Source organism: Salvia hispanica, unplaced genomic scaffold (genome assembly GCF_023119035.1).
Source record: "Salvia hispanica cultivar TCC Black 2014 unplaced genomic scaffold, UniMelb_Shisp_WGS_1.0 HiC_scaffold_365, whole genome shotgun sequence".
In the NCBI taxonomy this organism is placed as follows: Eukaryota; Viridiplantae; Streptophyta; class Magnoliopsida; order Lamiales; family Lamiaceae; genus Salvia; species Salvia hispanica.
This window is the reverse complement of record NW_025952097.1, coordinates 61,213-82,174: the sequence shown is the minus strand read 5'-3', so window position 1 is coordinate 82,174 and position 20,962 is coordinate 61,213. Positions and strand designations below refer to the sequence as shown.

At 35.7% G+C, this 20,962-nt stretch overlaps 1 long non-coding RNA gene across 1 annotated transcript; it reads right to left on the bottom strand.

The window, feature by feature from the left end:
* Positions 1 to 2,028: 2,028 nt before the first annotated feature.
* On the bottom strand, positions 2,029 to 2,702 carry LOC125199049. Its single transcript, XR_007172509.1, has 3 exons — positions 2,674 to 2,702; positions 2,177 to 2,226; positions 2,029 to 2,107 (listed from the first exon to the last, which is right to left on the bottom strand). It is a non-coding gene; the product is annotated as an uncharacterized LOC125199049 (long non-coding RNA).
* Between the last annotated feature and the right edge of the window lie 18,260 nt (positions 2,703 to 20,962).

The following is a 20,962-nucleotide window of genomic DNA, read 5'->3' as shown; positions in this document are numbered from 1 at the left end:
AATGCTCTATTCAAAGTGGCCTAACTTGATGAGCATGTGCCATGGTGGATTCCAGCATTAATTCCTTCCTTACAAGGAAAGCTCGCCTTGAAGTAGTTGACACTGTTTCACGGTGTGCTTAGTGGTCAAGCAAAATTTGATCCAACATGCCAGTTTCCAATTGCAGCTGGGATGGAGTCGATGGACAAACTTATATTTTTTCAAACTAACTGGTGAACAAAATTGGTAATACGTTTGTCCCTTTCACCTTTTCCTTTGTCTTCTACGGCATTCAAAACATTCAGTACATGAGGACTTACTCCGGCTTGTGACACTAGATTGGAGCCTGCTGGATTGGACTTTCAACTCATCAACTAATATTTGGCGAAGCTTATCGTTTTCTTGCATTAGTTCTTCAATGAGTACCTGGTGTTTCAACACCTGAATGCATAAGAAAGCTAGGTTAGATGCAGCCAGCAGATCCAGAAACCGTGGAACTGAATTGTGGTCAACATTTCAAACACTGTATTAAGAAGGCATAATTCTATTTCCAACGATTTAGAAACTTTTGGACTTCCATGGTTTCTAATATATTTTAATTTTTAAATCAGAATTAATGTTTGAGATTCTTTGGTTGTTATATGTAGATGAATGGCAAGGATCAAACCAACATCTACATTCTAATTTTATGTCAAAGCATAAGATTAGGTACGTTCTTTCATTTACTTTTAGCTTGAAAGTCTCAAAATCTGCATTTTAATTTATTACAATCATGTATAAATTCGTGAAAGAATAGGAATAACTTTCTAATCAAGAACTGAATATTGTCCATATCATGGTTTGGTTTAGGCTCCACCTGGAGGTTCCAAGCTAATCACTGACAGTTCGGTACCATACTACCATTGGCCTTGTGTAATGACACTAAGCAACTAATATGAAAGGACACATCATGTATTAAGTAAGAGAATTTGAGCAAGTGTCAAAATTCAATAACTTGTGGAAAGAGTTCATTGAGGTTAGCTTCCTCAGTAGAGCCACCCAAAGATCTTAGTAATACAAAGATATACTTTCAGGGCACCATCCAACGGAGTTAAAATCATTTATGTCAGTTAGAAAATATATACCAGGTGGAATAGATTCTTAAACTTCTCTTATTCACATGCGCTGAAGTAGTATATTCTGTTTTTGGGATATGCAAATCCATTGAAGGCTTGAATTTTATCTTTGGTTTATTCAATATCATTAACAATGAAACTAAAGTTACTAAAAAAGTAGCAGACAGATCGACATTTAACAGAGAAACTAATGTTATATGACTACATGAGGAAAAAATAGAAGAAAATAAGAACTTAGTTCTGTGTATATTTACCATTTGAAGCACGCTATTCTCCAGTTGAGTTACCCTACCCTGCAATGTGAACTAGAATCAGTAACCTTTATATACACAGGCAACAAGAGGTTAAGAAATCCATGATTATGGCAATGGCAACATATACAGAATACTGTCAACAATTATATGAGGATAAAATGCATTGCTATTATGCAATAATGCGACCTCTCTGTTTTTGTAACATGAGGCTCTAGATTTTCCTAGTGTGGGCTTTAACATCAGAGGCCTCAGCAGAAACACACCAGTTATTTCTAGTTTCAGAATTCCACATCATCTTATTTCTAGCACTAAAGACTTGTGTCAGACTGTCAGTCAATAAATTCTAGCACTACGAAAAACAGAGTTTAGAGTGCTACTATTCTAATACATATTGCAGTGAAATTGCTCTAGTAACTGAGTTTTGAGGTTCATGCATTCATACTTGTTCCTGAGAGGAGCTGCCATCCTCTTTGAGATTTTTCAAAAAGTTGTTGAGGACTTTCTCTGTTTGACTGGTATATTCTGTATCTGTTGCAGCACTTGTCGGAGCTAAAGTCCCCTCTGGAGAAAATAGTGCATTTCCACTCCTTTTGCTGGATGATGAATTTGCTAACTTGGCCCCGCTTCGATTTTCATATAAAGATTCGTCAACCGTGCTCTTGCCAATTTGTAAAGATGGAGGGAAATAATCCCTTGGCTAGCAGACAGGGTAGAACTGGAATTTATTCCAAGTCTTTCCATCACACCTGTTGCCATTTGCTGAAAATTGGAGTTTAAGGTAAGGAAAAATAAAGGATAAGCACTGAAGAAGACAGCATCAACACATACTAAAAATTGTGACTGTATCTGATGCAGCACACTAGGCTTCACAGCAAGGCCTGTCATATTTTGAAGTATATTAGCTATCTAATGCAAGTCAGGAATATGCTGATGCCCATTTCCATTTAACAGCGTGCCCCCAATTCAAGAAAACAATTCTTTATACGCCCGCATAATTTTAAAACTGTTGAAAGAATTTTATGATTCAAAAGCCTACAAAAGGATAGCCTTGCAGAAGAGAACATGATAAACAGATTAATACATAACAAAAATATTTGCAGATCTAACCAAGACATCTGAAAGAGATAGTATGATATCATGCTAACAATCTCGTAATCTAAAATCTAACAGTGGAACTGAAACAATGAAAAGGGAACCCCTTGTGCCAAAAAAACTCTCAGAATCATTCAGTATCTATTCTTGCATCAGGGACTTGCAGATATTAGAATACGCAAGCCTCCTATGTTTAACTAACTCAGGCGATTTATATACTTCCAGGTACATACCAACTCCAAAGCCATGGCCAAACCCTCCACAGCCAATACCAGCTTCAATGTTCTTCGCACCTACTTTCTTTAGCTACATTCATGAAAAAGACAGGGGAAAAAAAGATTAAGATTAAGATATATCATAGAAAGTAAAAAAAAATGGAACACATACCAGAAATACATACAGCATTATTGACATGTCTTTGAACACCAGAAAATGAATCAAATTGCGCTCTCGTGGCACTCTGACTTGGCCCAAGACTGGTATTGCACCTAATGATATATTGAGATTTCACAATTAACGGAGGCAATAAGCCCCTTTAAAAAAAACATTGTCAGATAGTATCATATCATTCTGGACTCCAATTGAACTCAATGTTGGTTCTCAGTCATGGAAATAGTATTTGAATTAGTATATCAATCGTAAGAAGAAGGGTCATTATTCCCAAGTTTCACAAATTTCTGGTGATTATTCATTTGAAGAAATTTCCCATCTCATTATTTTGCAAACTCTTTTTATCCTACCTATAATGATATGCTTCTCTACAGAACACGCATACTACTATTTATCAAGTAAGCATTTATCTTTTTGAGTGATTTTTAGGCGCAGTAGATATCACATTTCCTTACTACTTTTGCGCTGGTAAATCAAATCAAACAGTTGACAATCAAACCCCTCCAATTCCCCAATTTTGAACATCAATTCCAACATCTAAGAGAAGTACCAAAATGTGAGCGTCACAAATTAAATAGACAAGGCCGATGAAACAAGAGCTAAGCTGCCAAATTAAAATAACAAAAAACCTAATTCAAATACTTGAACTAAATAAGCAAATTTGAGGCATGTTTATTACTATAAACTGGATTCAAATTTATATTCGCAAAGCATACCTAAATTAATAGGGCGACCGACCCCAATCCCAAACCCCAACAACCGACTCCAAAACCGGTGAATATTGCCCCACTTTTAAAGAAAAAGGATTCTCAAACTTCATCGGTCTCCTTTCCAATTTTTTTTCCGCGTAAACGACTCGGCGCCCCTGCCTCCGTTGGTCCCCATTATTTCTTAATTTAGTTCCGCCCAGCTAAATTAGCATCCCCAATATTTTTACTGCATACCTACCTTCCATTTTTTTTTATCGCCCATAATATATTAAGTCCCTTTTTCTCTATTTTATTCCTTTTTTTAGTTTATCACATACATGAAAGATTGTTCATAATAGTGGCACAACCAAATTAAAAATTAAAACCCCCGTACAAATGGTCGCCCGATTTCTCCCCTTATTCGTGATTAAAAAATCCTTTTCCGGTTGATCCTGGGTGGTAACAAAAAAAATTAAAAAATCTCATTTGGAATTAAAATTAGATTAAATTAGGAACTAAATTTTCGCACTATCGGAAAAATTCTTTAATTTTATTTAAATAAAAAAAGTACATTAACTAAAAATCAAAAAAATTACTAAAAAAAAAAAATCAGGCATCGAATTTCCCCTTTCTTCTCACTAATTTTTTAAAAAAAATCTTAAAAAATTTAGTACCTTAAACCCGTTATGTTTCGGCAGGCGGGGTTCTGTTGCTGTTTTTTTGGGTTTTAAATTTTTGTATTTGGGTCCCCGATCTCTTTCTTTTTTTAAAAATTTAAATAATTAAAAAATTCATAAAAAAAACTTTAAAAAAAATACATTATATATTTTTTTAAAAATTTTTTTTTTTTAAAAAATCTTTTGGGTCGCGCCCACCCAATGGCGGCGGCCCCGGGCGTCGGCTAGTCAGCTTTTCCCCGGATTGGTGGCTTCTTTAAATGGTTTTGCGGCAATTTTGACTTTGGGAAATGTTAAAAAAATACTTGTTTGCCATTCACAAATCCATTATTTATTAATTTTCTCCTGTCCAAAAAGATGACACTTCTTTTTGGGGGGTTTTATGAGTTATTGGTTAAAGTGTTTAATTGGAAAAGAAATGGGGGTGTAGGTATTAAAGTAGAAAATGAAGATAGATGGATATTTTAATAGGAGTGAAAAAAGTGGTTGGTGTTTAATTGGAGAGAAAGTTAAAAAGGAAATGTGTAATTTAGTTGGAAAAAAAAGGGAAACGTTATTTTAAAAGGGGGGGCGGAGGGAGTGTATATTTTAATTTGGGATAGAATAAAAAATTTAAATTTAATAAAAATAAATAAATAAGAAAACATAATTCATTGAAACAAATTTTGAACCAAATCTACTCCGATTATAAATTTTGAAAAATTATAGGACAAAAAATTTCGTAAAAATAGAGGTTGTATTTTTTAAAAATAAATTAAGAAAATAATAAAAAAAAATCCCATAAATGCGGGGCCCAATGGGCCCCGGTGGGGGAGGCTCAGGGTGCCAAAACCCCCGCCCGGGTTCCTCTTTTCCCCCCGTGGGACTCCGGCTTCAATGAGCGCCCTTGCCCTATTGTGGACACATAAAATATTCCCCCTTTTCTCTATCTTATTATCTCTCTTATTTTATTCTTTAATATATATAATAAAACGTTTCCCTACAAATGGATTATCTTCTTTGGGGTGGAATCGTCTTTTTCTGCCTTAAGGCTAAAATGATAGTTTTAAAATTTAAAAGCATAAATGTAATTGTCAATTTTTTCATTATAATCTAGTGTGAAAAATAAATATGTTAGTTTGGAGACTTGGTTGAGTTTAGATGAATCACCCCTCCTTTTTATTATACTTTTATAAATAAATTCAAAATATTAAATAAAATTTAACCCAGCTTCAAGTACATAAAACACACATATTATATAATTTCAAAAAAAACAACATTTATCAATTACATATTCCAAAACATTCTAAACGCAGTGATACCCTCTCACCACTCTATATACTATACATTCATCTATATGCAGAAATGATGAGGAGGAGAAAGTTGCAAAACGCGTCAGGCGACCCGATAACAAGTGGAGTTTGTATAACTCACATTTCTTGGAACATCACTGATATCTTTTCCGAAAAATATTAGTGGTTTATATGAGCCACAACTCAGTGTATATAAATCTTACCTTTAATTTCACACACAAATACTAAACACATTCTTTCACCAACATATATCACGAAAATAATAAATATCATAAACAATTTAATATTCATATGCATATGCCTCTCGTTCTTTTATTATTCGTGACAAATCAAGTCCGTATCGTCCGGGATTTCCATTGTATACGACCCGAAGGTCCCTTTTAATTATTTGACCTTTCCACGAGGCCCCTTTTGCTTTTGACATTTCACGAAGGCCTCTTGATTTGACTTTCCACGAAGGTCCTCTTCATATTTTCGTTGACCCGTAGGTCCATTATCATTGTATATGACCCGTAGGTCTATTTTCATTATCATGATATCGACTCGGGCAAGATTGTCACATATCATCTTTAATCCAATGATGCAAATAATTTTAATGACATATAAAAATAAACCACATAACACATGTAAATTTAAAAGTGTGATTTATACACACATGACTATGACAAATAAACTAAGCTCCTGATTCTGATTTCCAATCCACGGCCCTTCGTCCCTTGAATAATTTTTCCTTTTCTTCTACCTCTTTATTTCTTACAACTAACCCTCAATAAATCCCTTCTTTCTCTATCTCTTTCTTTTTTTTCATAAATATGTACAATTATATATCAAAGTTATATAGGGGAGCATTAAGGTCCTATTGCCCCCTTAGTGTCTATTTCCTTCTTAATATCAACCATTAGATTAGTATGATGGACGGACTAGATGAAGCCTCACAAAATCATCCCGTGTTGCATTATTAGGTTCATTCTGTGCATTATATGGGTAAAATTGTAAAACAGCCATGAATTAAAACGGCAGGAGCGAGATTTAAGCAATCCTTCCATATGCTCACTCTCTCTCTCACTCCAAACGTCTCTTCCCATCAGCCCACGATTCTCAAATCGTCTCCCCCATTTCAAACTAGGAAAAACCCTAGCCGCTACTCAAATTGAAGAGACACCACCACTCCCGCCGATTTTTCACCGTGAAAAGCACCGCCGGTCGACGATTCATAGTTCTAATGTGATTCCTTCGCCGCGCGATGATAGATTTACAGTCGACAACAAGGCGGGTTTCAAAAGTTCCGATTTTTGGTAAGAGACACTTCTAATCGTCAATTTTCGTCATTAAAACAGTGACGATTTTGTCACACATTTGGTCGACACATTTAATGATTCAATTTTTCGTAATACCCACTGTTAATCGCCTATTTTCACCGCCGACACACCACCTAATCGTCGATTCAATGTTTTCTCCTAAACAATATCACGTTTTTCACACTTGTTTTGGTCGAGATTTTCGTAAATCGTAAAATCGTGTTCATTTTTGATAGGGTTCTGTCCATTATTGAAGTTTGTAGTGAATGACTGGTTTCCAATTGTGTATTGGGCGATTTGGTAGATGAAATCGTATCTGGGTTGATTTTTGGTTTGTCTTGCATTTGCCTTTATATTCATTCGTGCATTATTTGATGCAATGTGTACATTATTGTAGGTAGTGGTTGATAAAATGCCTGAAAATTGAGTGAAATTTGTATTCATATTTGCATTATTTGTTGTCATTTGTACATTATTGTAGGGAGTGGTGTAAATTATTGTATGGAGTGGTGTACATTATGTTTTTTTGTTTTACTTTAAATGCATCGGTTTTATAAAAGGTCAATGGTTGATAGAATGTAATATTCATTGGTGCATTATTTGCTTACTTTTGTACATTATACAATTAGTATTGTGCATTAATGCGATACATTATTGATTTTTGGGCAGCGGCGAAGCAGCCTAGGTTAGATATTGACGAAGCGGTGGATGATGTTCTTCCACTTGCGATTGCGCAAAAGTTCAGGGAGAGGTTGGTTGAGCAGCAAAGGTCCTATTGCCTCCCGTCTGATTTCCAAGAGGGAAAAGGCTATAAAGGAGGCTACTAGGCCTCTTAGACGGTGCAAGGCTTGCAATGAGATGGGACATCACGACTCTAGAAACTGTCCAATGTTTAAAGAGATGGCGAAGGAGAAAGAGCTTCATAAGGGCAAGAGGAAATCTTGATGTATCTTGTACCTAAAAACATTATTAGTTCTAGTTTTCGGTTTAGTCTTAGTTATCATTTCGTTTCGAATGTTATTAATCCTACCACTGTCAACAATTTATGCATAATAATTTTACATTTTTAGTTTGTTAATGTACATTATTAGTAACGAAGTTGTACATTATTGTCTACAAGCACTTAACTTTCTGTACGTAATTATTGAAGTAGAGTTCATTATTAGACACATTTTGTACATTACACATAATATCATTCCATTATTAAACTGTTAACATACATTATTATTCATGAAGATGTACATTATTGTACGCAATGACATAACTTGGTGTACATTACATTTCCGGGGCAGTTCATTAATAAGCACATTCTGTACATTATTCATCTAATTTCATCCATTATACAATTTCTTGTTGTCTTCCCTATTGCATACAACATAATCGTCCATTAATGAGTCAATAATAACCATTACACAGTACTATATGTACATTATGTTTATCGGTTAAAACTACTCCCTAGCCGAGACGATATCTAAACCCTAGAGGAATGACAAAAACTCGTTCACTTTGGCAACAGTTGTGGTACTTACTACATACTACACCCTAGCCCCAAGGATTGCTAAACCCTTGGTGAATAAATGAAACGTGCCCCAAACAATCAATCGCGAATATATACATTACAGATCAGATATCGTCCATTACAGAGTTGATAAAAATCATTACACAGGAAATATATGTACATTATGATTGCAAAATGTATATTTAGTTTAATATCCGAAATAACAATGTCAGCATCAGGGTCGTGCGAGCGAGAAAGAATTTAATTTAGCTTGTTGAATTTGACCATTTCCAAGTTTTTGAATAGTACAAAAATAAATATAGTTTCTAATTCTTTTCTTATCATCAATTACAATTTTATTTTTTGAACCGACAATAGAAATAATAATTGTAAATTATGTAATTTCACTTAATTATAAGGAAAAAATTGTGTATCTCGTGGGTGTAGAAATCAAAATCAATAGAATAATATGAAGTGATCGAGAGAGGAATAGGCACACACCAACTCGGAAGTGTAGATACAAAACTCAATTCAATAATATGAAGTAATCTAGAGAGGAATAGGCACACACCAATCTTCCTTCGACCAACATTTGTGAATTACACTAATTCTGCAAAACTATGACATTTATAATGAAACTTTTGCTTATGAATAAGGCATAATTTTGGCTAGGGGAGTGAGATACAAAAAAATCGAAAACCGAATATCTGAAGCCCGAACCAAACCGAAATTTTGAAATTGGGATTCGGTTTTTAGGTTAATATCGCTTCGGTTCGGTTATGTCATGAAAAAAACCCAAAAAACGAATTATATTTTAAATATAATATTATATATGTTTATTATAATATATTTTTATATAATATATATTCTTTTTAATATATTTTATATAATATGTATTATGTATATTCTATTAATTTTATATAATATATTTATATTATATTAGTATATATAAAATAAAATAAATTATATATATTAATATATACTCCATATTTTTTTTTGGTTTTTCAATTTTTTTATTGAAAATTTTGATTTTTCGGGTTTAATTCGGGTTTTTTAGTTGAGCTTATTCAACTTTTCGGTTTTTCTATTTCGGGTTAGTTTTTTGATTTTTAAGGAAATTTGATTTTTGGGTTCGGATTCGGTTTGGGCAAAGTAGAACCTAACCAAAACTCAGTGCATACTTTACTTAATTTTGGCGTTCCTTGCTACTCGCCTTTTGTAATCCACCTATATTGCTAATATACAATAATCAACATAATACTATTAAAAATCCAAACGTAAATTAGCTATTTTTTGTCATATCTTATTATTTGAAAATGCCCACCTAACATATTTGGTCCCCTTTTGGACGTTTACAAATAATTGGACAAAATTATGCATTGAATGGTAAAAGAAAGGGTGCACTATACAGTACCAAAATGCCAATATGAATAAATATGAAATTTTTACTTAAATTTTGAGTATGGAAATGTTTACATAAATATCGTTACCGTACTTAAATTTGATAAACATTATACCATATATTGTCATTTTAGAGATCCTGATTAATTAATTGTTAGCTCATCATTTAATTGCTAACTACAACTAATTTAATACCATATGATTTTAGAAATCTTGTGATCTATAATTTGTCATGTGTAATTTTTGTTTCTTCCATCTGGTTAATATTAAAAAGGATTTGAAAATATCATATTTAGGGTTTAAAAACACAATGTCAATATAGTGTATGAAATACATCGACACAAAGATATGACAATGTCAACAAAATTTCATATCGACATGGCTGCATATGACAGTATGTTGACGTATCGTGTAAGTTGTGTTGATATAAAGCGATTCTTCAAAAATATGAAAATTCAAAAAACAAAAAAATTCAAATTTTAAATTCACGCTAATCGAATGTGAGTATACTAACTGGAATTCTTAAAAAATTATCTTTGATTCGATATACGTCATGTTTTAAAAAATAATTTCAATTGTGATAGTTATATGCATTTAAAGTTTTGAGATATTTCTTTAAAAAGTTAGTTATAATTACTTTATTGTTAATTGATATAAATATCCTAATTGACATTTTTTGTTCCCTGTATTGATGATACTCGGAGTTGAGATGATCTTAGTCTTTAATTTTAAGATTTAATGCACATCATTTAGTTCTAGTTAACAATATAACACAGCGCCGTCATCTCATATCAATATATTTATATCCACAAAGTACTATTTAATACCGATTTTTTTTAAAAGAGAAATTTGCAATTCGTATTTTTCCTACTTGTAGACAAAACGGAAAATACACCTAAAAACAATTTATATAAGAAATTATTATCCATGGATCGCCAACCCATCAATTCATAATGTATAGATACTCTCCTGATCCTCACATGGTATGAATTGGGATCACACCATTTGGATTTTTTAAAATACGTTTTCACTCACGAGAATGAAGCTTCTTGTTATATACAGTAAACCATACCAGAGCATGCACATTAACAAAGTTTAGCTTCGATAGTGAATAGTAAAGCTAATACAACTGAGAATAGAAAGTTACGTCAAATAAGTCTGGTTCAACATCTGAATTACAATGTCTGCATCAGGGTCGTGCGAGGAAGGATTTGGGTAAAGAGTCGGACATCGTTTTCTAATAGACTACTCCCAGAAGAATCGTTTATTTCCTACTTGAAAAAACTGGAAAGCGATCAATTAAGCGAGTGGTTGAGTATTGATAAAATTACCAATTGTGCAGCAATCTTTAAGAGATATCCTGGTAATGTGAGAATCTCTGCCAATTAATGCTGTGGGAGATGTCAGATGTATGTCCAGCTTGGACAGTAAGTACACACTATAGGCCTCTTTTATTAAAAAGTGAACCTAAACCAAAGGTCCTAACTTTTGACTTGTTGCACCGTTGATCCCTAACAAAACAAAAATCCCACCATAGGGTTCTAACAAAAATAAAATCACAAACAATACATATTTTTGCCAATTTTGGACAGAAATTGCTCAAATAACAGAAGGGCAATAGCGTCTCATTGCCAGAAACCTGCAGCTCCTGCACTATAGCTTGAAGGGCAATGGCATTGTAAGATGAAAAATCAAGCAAGGCTGTTGTTTCCATTTATTTATGATGTTGAGTTAGACTATATTATCTCTCCTGCTTCAATCATTCGTCTTCGTTTTTTACGCCTTCTTAGGTCTCGTTTTTTCTTCTCCAAGTGCGTCGTTTTGTGAACACCAGCGAATCGTCATCACGCTGAGTTGGTGTGTTCTGTTTATTTTGGTAGAGTGAGCGCTGCCCGTTTAGGCCTAAGCGATTTTGCAAGCGAATTAGGGGTTTAGGGGATTTTGATTTTAGGGTTATCGTACTATGCAATTTGGGGGATTTCATTTTAGGGATTTTTGCAATTATGGTGGAATTTTAGCATACGATTTAAGGTTACAGTAGTATGTCTCTTGGAGAATTTTAGAGTTTCATTGTTGTTGTTGTTTTGCTATTTAGTTAAATCTTATTTAATTTTGTTATGTTAGATTTTGGGGATTTAATTTTAGAATATTATTTTCCAAATGCGGATTTAATTTTGGTTTAAATAGTAGAAATCTTGATTTGAATTTTGTTATGTTGAATTGAATTCGGGCCACTGTTGCAACCTTGTCCTCTTCTTCTTCTCAATCTTACGGGTGTGAAGCTTCAATTGGAGTCAGCTAAATCCCATTATGTGTAATCATGATCATGAGGTTGAGCTTGTGATATCTAGGGCCATTGCTAACCGGGTAGGCTACTATCGCTGCCCAATATGGAAGGTTAAAATCTTGTATTGTATACTTAACGATTTTGTTGGCGAACCGGTTTAATGCAGTTACATTGTGGAGGAAAGATGATTACCAAGTTTTCGATGGGCGCAGGTTGTCTGACGAAGATAGTTACTTTCGAATAGTGAAACTTGGAAAAAGGACCAGTGAATCTCAGCTTAGAGCCGTCGTTAATTGAAGGTGTTCTTGAAGAAGAAATTGCACACAAAAAGAAGTGTGAAGCATTGAAGTTACAATTGGCGAAGCGACGTGTGAAGCTTTGACCTTTGAAAATTGCTAATACAACGAAGACGTCCCAGTATAAATTCACAATCTTGTTGTTGCTGCATTGTAATATTTCTACTTTTGTAACAAACTAGGACATCTTGTCTTTGTTATGTTATGAGTATATGTGGGACGTACTATATTTTATTTATCGATATCTTTTCCTCATGTTTTAATTTTCATTTTTTCGATGTCACATAGCATTATACGATGTCTCTGTCACATATAAACTAGGATACAATCACGAGTTTAGGACACAAACTATGTGAAATACGTATTTAGTTTGCATGGAATATCATAATCACGACTCGAGTTCACGATTCAAATTTGAAGTTATAACATAAAATCACGAATGAGGTATTCTAGTTTGGATGAAATAACACACTATGAACAAAGCTAAAATAATTGTCGAGAAGATGACCATCAAAACATTTGACCGTTTAAGCATCGGTTATCATCAGTTTGTCTGTGCCATAAAATATTCCTCAAAAACACCACAATGTAACATGTAACCGGTTCATCGGCCTTTCTTCCACCCAAAATACATACCAAAATACATACCAAAATACATGCACATATTTGACACCACAATTAACATACATAACCCAAGGCTCATCGCATTTCTTACCATAATAAGTACCAAAATACATACCAAATATTTCCTCAAAAAACACTATAATTCACTTGGCCACCATATTGTTGATAAAAAAAAAACCATCTCCAACACCTCTTCTTTGTTTCTGCCTAAGTAAGATAGTCGATCTTGATCACGCGGCGGCCATTGCATTTATAAGAAGATATATGATATACAAAGCACTTCGTATTTTATGCGAAAATGTAATGAATACTACCTCTCCCAGCTTCCCAATGATTGTTTGGCCAGATCGGGCAAATTCTCCCCTCCTATACGCCAAATACGCGTGACCCACGCACACTACGAACTCTGCTTGACTTATTACGAGCACATCTTTCAGGGTCATTGTTGCAGAATCCTCTGTTATGGCCTTCTAGCCCGCACCGGCGGCATCTCATTATGAAGGTCCGTCACGGTGACTCACCTCCGTCGGCATGGAGGCGAATACGGGAGCTCCCTCTCGCCTCCAATTTCACCGGTCATCGTTGTCGCTTGTCCTCGGAGGCGCCGGTTCGATGCACCATCTGACTCTTGCATTAATTATCCACCCCATGGAATTGGGTAAGCATTCGTATAGCAATGTCATAGTGGACTTCAAATAATAGCGGGAGACGGCTCGCGTGACATCCTCGCCATTCTTGTTGGTGTCGATAGCATGAGTGCACGGAATCCACTGTTAGCTGCCACGATCACATGAGCATAAAATCGCGCATGTTCACAACATATTGCTTAGGCATTTGATGGCAGTACGAAAGACTCTAGTTCCTGGCTCTCCATGAAAGAAGCCCTACGTACCACTTATCAACAATACTTTAATGTAAGGAGGAATTTTGCATGATTATAACACACAATCCATGGCCTCTGATGCGGAGCCTTTCCATCTTATTTAGTTCGGATGTCCTCCAACTTATCTCAGTATGGCACTACTCAGACAGTGATGTTAGATTAAAGGTCTCGCAAATATTGTTGAGCACATCACAACCCAGTATGTGGGGAGAAAAGAAGCCTTCACCCATTTATCTTTGGAGCAACCCCGGATAGCCATTGATGTGCGAAGGGTACTCCAATGTGAGCTTCAAATCTTGTCCACGTAATGTTCTAATGTTGTACTTTCAACGGCTATCTCCCACAAGCGTTCTTTGAAATTTTCCCAGCCAGATCTCTTAAATTATTGTATATGTCTTATTTCAGGAAAGCGATACTCATTTGTGGGAATTCCTCGGTAATCACTTTCGCAAACTACACTTCTCACAACCTGACCGACACCAACACCAACACCATTACCACATAATCACAATAGTCATTATAAATATTTGATAAAAACAAGAATATAATAAACTTTAATCTAATGATATAATATATGTGATGGAAATCACAAAAAGGTACATACAGCCTTTTGTTGGTCGGTATAAGACATATACGTGGGCCATTTGCGTGCAGATCGAGGTTGTCCCGGACAAGTACTCCGAAGCCACTTCCAGGTGCTCACTTGATCCGGCCAGGCATTGGCCACCAACCATTGAATCGGCCCATGACCATTTGGGCCCAGGATCAATTCCCCATTCTTTGTCATTAGTTGCCCTTTCTTCTGCATTCGCCTCGAGAAACACGTCAAGAAGATAATTGGTCGACATAACCGCGTCCGCCCCTTTTTCAATGGTCGAGGCAACGGTAGAGACCTAGGAATCTCGGGCACTACAGCGCCGGTATCACTTCGTATTCATAATGTATATGTACCTTGGACTCGGGAGTGTGTCCGTTCCAATTCGGCTTTGTAACAGAGCAGGTTCTGTCTTGGGTTGCCTTGGTGATATGTATGCCGCGCTAAACGCGTGCTCTACGGCGAATATGCCTTCATCACCTATCTTTAGCTCAAAATCTTCCATCGACACAACGCCGTATAGGCACATGATGGAATGTGAGGATTGACTTCCCCGATCTTTTCCATGTAACGCTCACTAACCACTTTAGGTAGGCAACCCGATCCGGCCACTTAGGAGCATGTGTCACGCGTGATCATTGCATATTCATGGTATATAATCCCGGCTCCATTGTTTGTCTCCCATCAAGTACACGTACCACTCACGGCCTTGCGCTTTACGGCCACGTAGTTTGTCGCCATCTGTTTTCGTGCACCTTGCGTCTTGGTCGCGGTGCATGCGCCTCGACCGCATCCCGAACCAATCTCTATTCTTAAAAACATTAACGAGAACTACGCCAATTGTCTCATTAGGGTTGAGCTTGAGCAGGGTATGTTGATGCTTTTCTTCCCCAGGCCTCCAAATCTTCAAGGTCATCAATATCTGTAAGAAGCTAATCCCATGATTCGTCGCATAATGGATTCTCTGTCGTCTTCTTCTTTTCCATAAGGCGAATACTTCCTCATACATTTCTCCCCTGGACCCGGCTGGTGAAAAACCTTCCCCGAGTGGACTTCACCTTCCCCCACATTTGGTCTACATTCTCTTACTCCTCACACGGATGTTATTGTGGAATATGGACTATGTCTGACCAATGTGAAAGTACTCGTCACCACAAACACATGTGTGTGACAATTAAATGATCGACCTCCTCTCCTCTTCATCATCACTCGAGGTCCTACCCGTTATGGAGATGGCGGTCGTCAGCAGCATAATCAGTGGTATGTAAACCTCCTCTGGTGCTTGAATTAAACTCGGCATATGTCTGGTACAACATGTGGTATGGCGATTCAGGCCGCTAACTTTCGTTGGAGCTCAGCATGTATATCGGTACATGTAGTGGAATCTGGGCGATGGCATTCATCCGATCGTCTCGACAATGGGAACTTCTAGCGTGGTTTCTGAAAAGTCCATGCTCGGTTGGTACATATTATCTTCATTTGTGCTTGGCTCTTCCTTGGTCGAGGATGTGCGAGGTGAAGGTAGGATGATTGCTCCATTGGAACTACAACACAATGCGCAAAAAAGATAAATTTAAGATCTTACCAAACATAAAACATAAATCACAAATGCAGTTCCAAGTTGAGTAGTAACCTCTGCTTAGGCGTTCATGAGCCCAAATACACCACTATAACTTCTTCAACAAGATTGCTCTGTGGAGATTATAGGTTGCATACTTGTCATGGAATCAGTATTTGTGGGTCTTGGGATTGTGACATCCTGCAGTATTTGTACAACACAAAACATAAATAAATAAATCACAGGAGAAGACCAATGTGCAATGTTACTCATAAATCACAAACAACATCTACCTCTTGCATACTTGAATGTCTCCAGTCCATCAAGCTCCCTCTTTGTATGGTCTTCTTCACATTCGGCAACAATAACCGGGTTGTGCTCCTTATAGCTCACCACATGATGCAAATGCTTGCTCCAATTGCCCAGAGTGCCTCTTCCCCTCTTCCATTCTGACGTTTGCCCATCTTCTAAACTTTTAGTCCAAATACTCTTCAAACTCAAGCATCCCTAGGGTACCACTCAAGTATCAACAATGATATTATTTGTTTTCTTAAACTCATCCGGCTGTTGTCTCTTCGTTTGGTTTAGGTTTGGGCCTGATAATTGTTGTTTACGGTTCGTCGATCTCTGAATCCACAACTTTGGATTTTTTTATCTTGGACAAATTTTAGAAACTCCTCACAGCTTCTTCCTTTCGTTTCTTAAGTAAGGTTTGCCCAGCCTAACTCATCCGATGACGTAAATGTAGATAGCCTTGTCTTGCCCAATGTGACTTTCGAGCGGCCAGATGTGGGTCGTCAATAATGGGCATCAGCTCATAGTGTATGTCAGCAGCACCCATACAATCACCACTATACTTTGGATGAACGTAATAGAACTCAGCGGAGACGGTTTCCTCTTCAGCCTCGACACCATCTTTGGACAGATCTAATAGCTCGAATGGGTTAATATTGCAATAATCTAAGAATGTCGGGTGACCCCAGTATCTTTTGTCCATTGATTTCGATGAGTAGACCACCGTGATGGCTTGCAGGAAGGAAACTATACTACAGGATGCTCCTCTGTGTTAGGGTTATTAGAAATTAGAAAAATACCAAAATTAATCCAACAAATGTCACATATAAGTCTAAATCAAAACAAAATCCCAAACTAACTTTTAATTTCAAAACCCTAAATTAAATCACAAAATTGGTAGGTGAACGATTTTGTGAAATTTAAAATTGAACTTGCGTATTCTTCTTAGGGTAAAGATATCCAGCAGGGATTGCGGATGTCCCATGTTTCTGGTTCTACGTCGTTACCTCGGACCAGTAGGTAGCTGGAGCTGGAGACGGAAAATAGGCAGAAGATAGAAGAGAACGGCGGCGAAGTCTCGGATGCTTTTTCTTCCAGCGCGTCGAGCTATGCAGGGCAGACAGCTCCAAAGGGTACCGTTTTTCGTTTAGGCGGCATTGATGAAACTAGGCGTTTGAGAGAGCTCAAAAGGACTACAAGTGAAAGTGAATTGGAGGAAGTGTAATTTTTAGGGGTCAACGATGCAATAAGTCGAAAAGTTAAGGACCTTTTATGCAGTTCCTCTTTGTTAAATGATGCTGCATATCAAAGATCAAAATCTGAGAAGCAGAAAACGGTGGTAATGATCAATTCAATATGTGTGCAAAAATGAAGGAAACAAAACAAAGCTCAGCCACTACAGTTAATACTACAATCGTTTTTTTGTTGGATTTCTTCTCGCTATAAATCGTTTTTTTGTTTATTAGTCAATACTACAATTTATTCCGTTTTCGGAGGTATATTTAGTTCAGATAATTTATATTTTAAAATGGATCTGATTACTTTTTATGTATGCACACAGCACATTAGCTGTTACGTAATGTATTGCAAATTAAATAAATGAAAATTTGCTGTACTATTGCATGGCTTTTGGTTACTAAATACTCTCTCCATCCGCGAATAGGAGTCCTGTTTTTCTATTTTAGCCGTGCATAATAAGAGTTTCGATTCACAATCACTATAAATGGTAAAGAGACTCCAAATTTCACTAACTCATTCCACTCCTACATATCTTTTAATGACATTTTCCTTTTTCACCCGTCTCATAAAATTATCTCATTTCCATTTATAGAAAGTTGTCATTAATTATTATAAATTTTATTTCATTCAATCTCTTACTAAATGCCCCTCCTCAAAAATACTTAAAATTCCTTCATATAAAATTTGCCTCCCCTCTCTACAAATTCATAGTCATGTCCCTACCAAGGTGGCAATATGACATGGTATGTCTTACTAATAAATATTTTACACGTGGAAATAAATTTACACCTAAGAGCATCCGCAATGGAGTATGTCTAACTACTATTTATTTGACATATGGAAATAAATTTACACCCTAAGAGCATCTGCAATGGCGGATGCCGCGCCCAGCAATCCGCTTAGGCGAGAGAGGCGAATGCGGACGTCCGCTGCGGATACCTCACATCCGTGGCTTTCCGGCTGACGTCCGTCGTGACGTCCGCCATTGCGGTGCCACGACGGACGTCCCGATTTTTTATTAAAAAAAAAAACTCTATATATACGGCTCGTTGCAAACTCTATATATACGACTCGTTGCAAACTCTATATATACGATCTTTTTAAAAACTCTAACGCACATATTATGGAAATCAAAAATTAAGGCCTAAAACAAAAACATATCATACCGTCGGGTTAGCGGCAAACTATATAGATTCAAGGCATAACATGTAACTTTGTTTTTTTTTTGGTGAACTATATATTTTTTTATATAAATAAAATGGTTGCATTTTCCTTGTATTCGTGTCGAAATTTTACATTCGTAAATTGCATATTTGTGAATTTGTGAATTTTTATTATTGTAGATGTCCGTCGGGATGTCCGCCATTGTGCAGTGGAAAGTCTTTATAATGTGGCAATGCAGTGGAAAGTCCTTATGACGTGGCATGGATGTGTTTTTGGGAAGTCCGTCGGGACATCCGCACCATTGGGGATGTCTGCCATTACCAATGTCACTTAGGAGATGGTCGTTAACTTTCAGATTGAAAAAAGTTTAAAATATGAAAAGTTTTAGGAGTGCAAAAATGGTATCTATACAATAGGGTAGTGATAAAATACAAACTTATATATCAGTACAAACTTAAAATTCCTCAACATAGCCTTCATTATTTGTTTTCAATATAATATCAACACGATTAAAATTTTAAGATGTTAATGTCAACACAAGAGTATCAACACAATATCAACATAACATCAATCATTGATTGCGTTGAAATTATGTTGACATTTTCTAGTTGATGTTTTTATGATCTCATTGATAGTTTTTAGTTTATGGTCCAGATCATGGTTTTTAGCTTGTACCAATATTTAGAGTTTTCATTTGATCACATTCCATATACAATATATTCATTTTACACATTTATTGCATGTTAGATATACTTTGATGAATAAAAATATCTTAATTAAATCGCTATTAATTTTAAATTTAATTTTGCTCACTAATTTTGATGAAGTAATTATTTATCCTGATTCATTTTGATTATATTTAATAAATATATCTCACATTTCCAATAACCTATATAGAGTGACTTACTTAAATTTGTTAATTTTTATATGATATTAATCATTTAACGTCACTATAAATTCACAATAATTTTTTTTTTTTTTTAAATTATGAGTTGGCGATCAGAACATATATGGATAGAACTTATAACGGGGTCTCGAAAACTAAGTAATTTTTGCTGGGCCCTTATCGTTTTTTTAGGTTCATTAGGATTCTTATTGGTTGGAACTTCCAGTTTTTTTGGTAGAAATTTAATATCTTTAAAGTTTTACCTTCACTGATGGACGAGCTACGGAGGTAGAGGGTGGCGGCGGTGGATGGCGGTGGCTGGGCAGTATGGCCTGCAGCGCAGGCTAGAGAGCAGGAGAAGGGAGAGATGTTGCGGCCGGCGCCGGAGGAGGAGGCGGCGGCGGCGGCGACGGAGGGAGAGCAGGAGAGGAAAAGGAGGCGTGTATGTGCAGTAACTCAGACTCAGTAATAGTCATTAATCCTAATATTTAATTATATAAGTATATGATTAGTTATATGAACAGTCGGCTAATATCTAATATTTAATTATTTAAAATATGATTAGTAATATGAACAGTCGGCTCATATTTAAAAATAAAAAAAATACATTATATATTAAAATCGGATAATTCGGGTATACCCGATCGGGTATCGGATTATCCGCTATCCGAAAAATCCAAATTCTCAATACCCGATCCCGATCCGAAACTCGATTTTTCGGATTTTGGGTATCCAGTTACTCGATTTTTTGGGTTTGGATATTGGGTATCCAATACCCGGTATCTATTTTGACAGTATTAGTTCCTATTTGTGGTGCACAATCTCCTGGAATGTAGGTAGTGGTTATGATCGATTTGATAGAAAGGAAGGAATAGTGTGTATTTTTCGTTGGGGATTTCCCGAAAAAATATCAATGTTCAAAATTGTATAATACTACTATATGATTACTGTTAGGCAGAGTGAAAACTTTTATGATCAATTGATAATATAAGTTTTAATTATTTTTTATTTTAAAATGTAATTAAAATTTGGATTAGAATTTTTGTGATCAATTGATATGATTATATTTAAATTTTTATATTAATTAGCCATTTTACGTTTGTTGAAAGTAATCTCTTAAGTACAATATTTTATTTTAGACTATTTAAAAATGAAATTAAAATAATAAAATTATATTTAGTCGTTTTCAGATTTTGAATGCTCAATTTCAAAATATATAATTGTATAGGTTTGTGTTAAATGACAACACATCTTTAATGACACCATACCACCATTCCTAGCTAATCATTTATACACGTGGAATAATTAATCAGTTGTCATGTGACAATCATAAAAAAGGCTCAAGGGTAAATTTTCCTGGCCTCTCGTTAATATCCAATACGTTTAGACTCGCAATTTTTGTCCGTCATCAATATCCAATACGCTAGACATCAGTAATCTATAGATTGGTA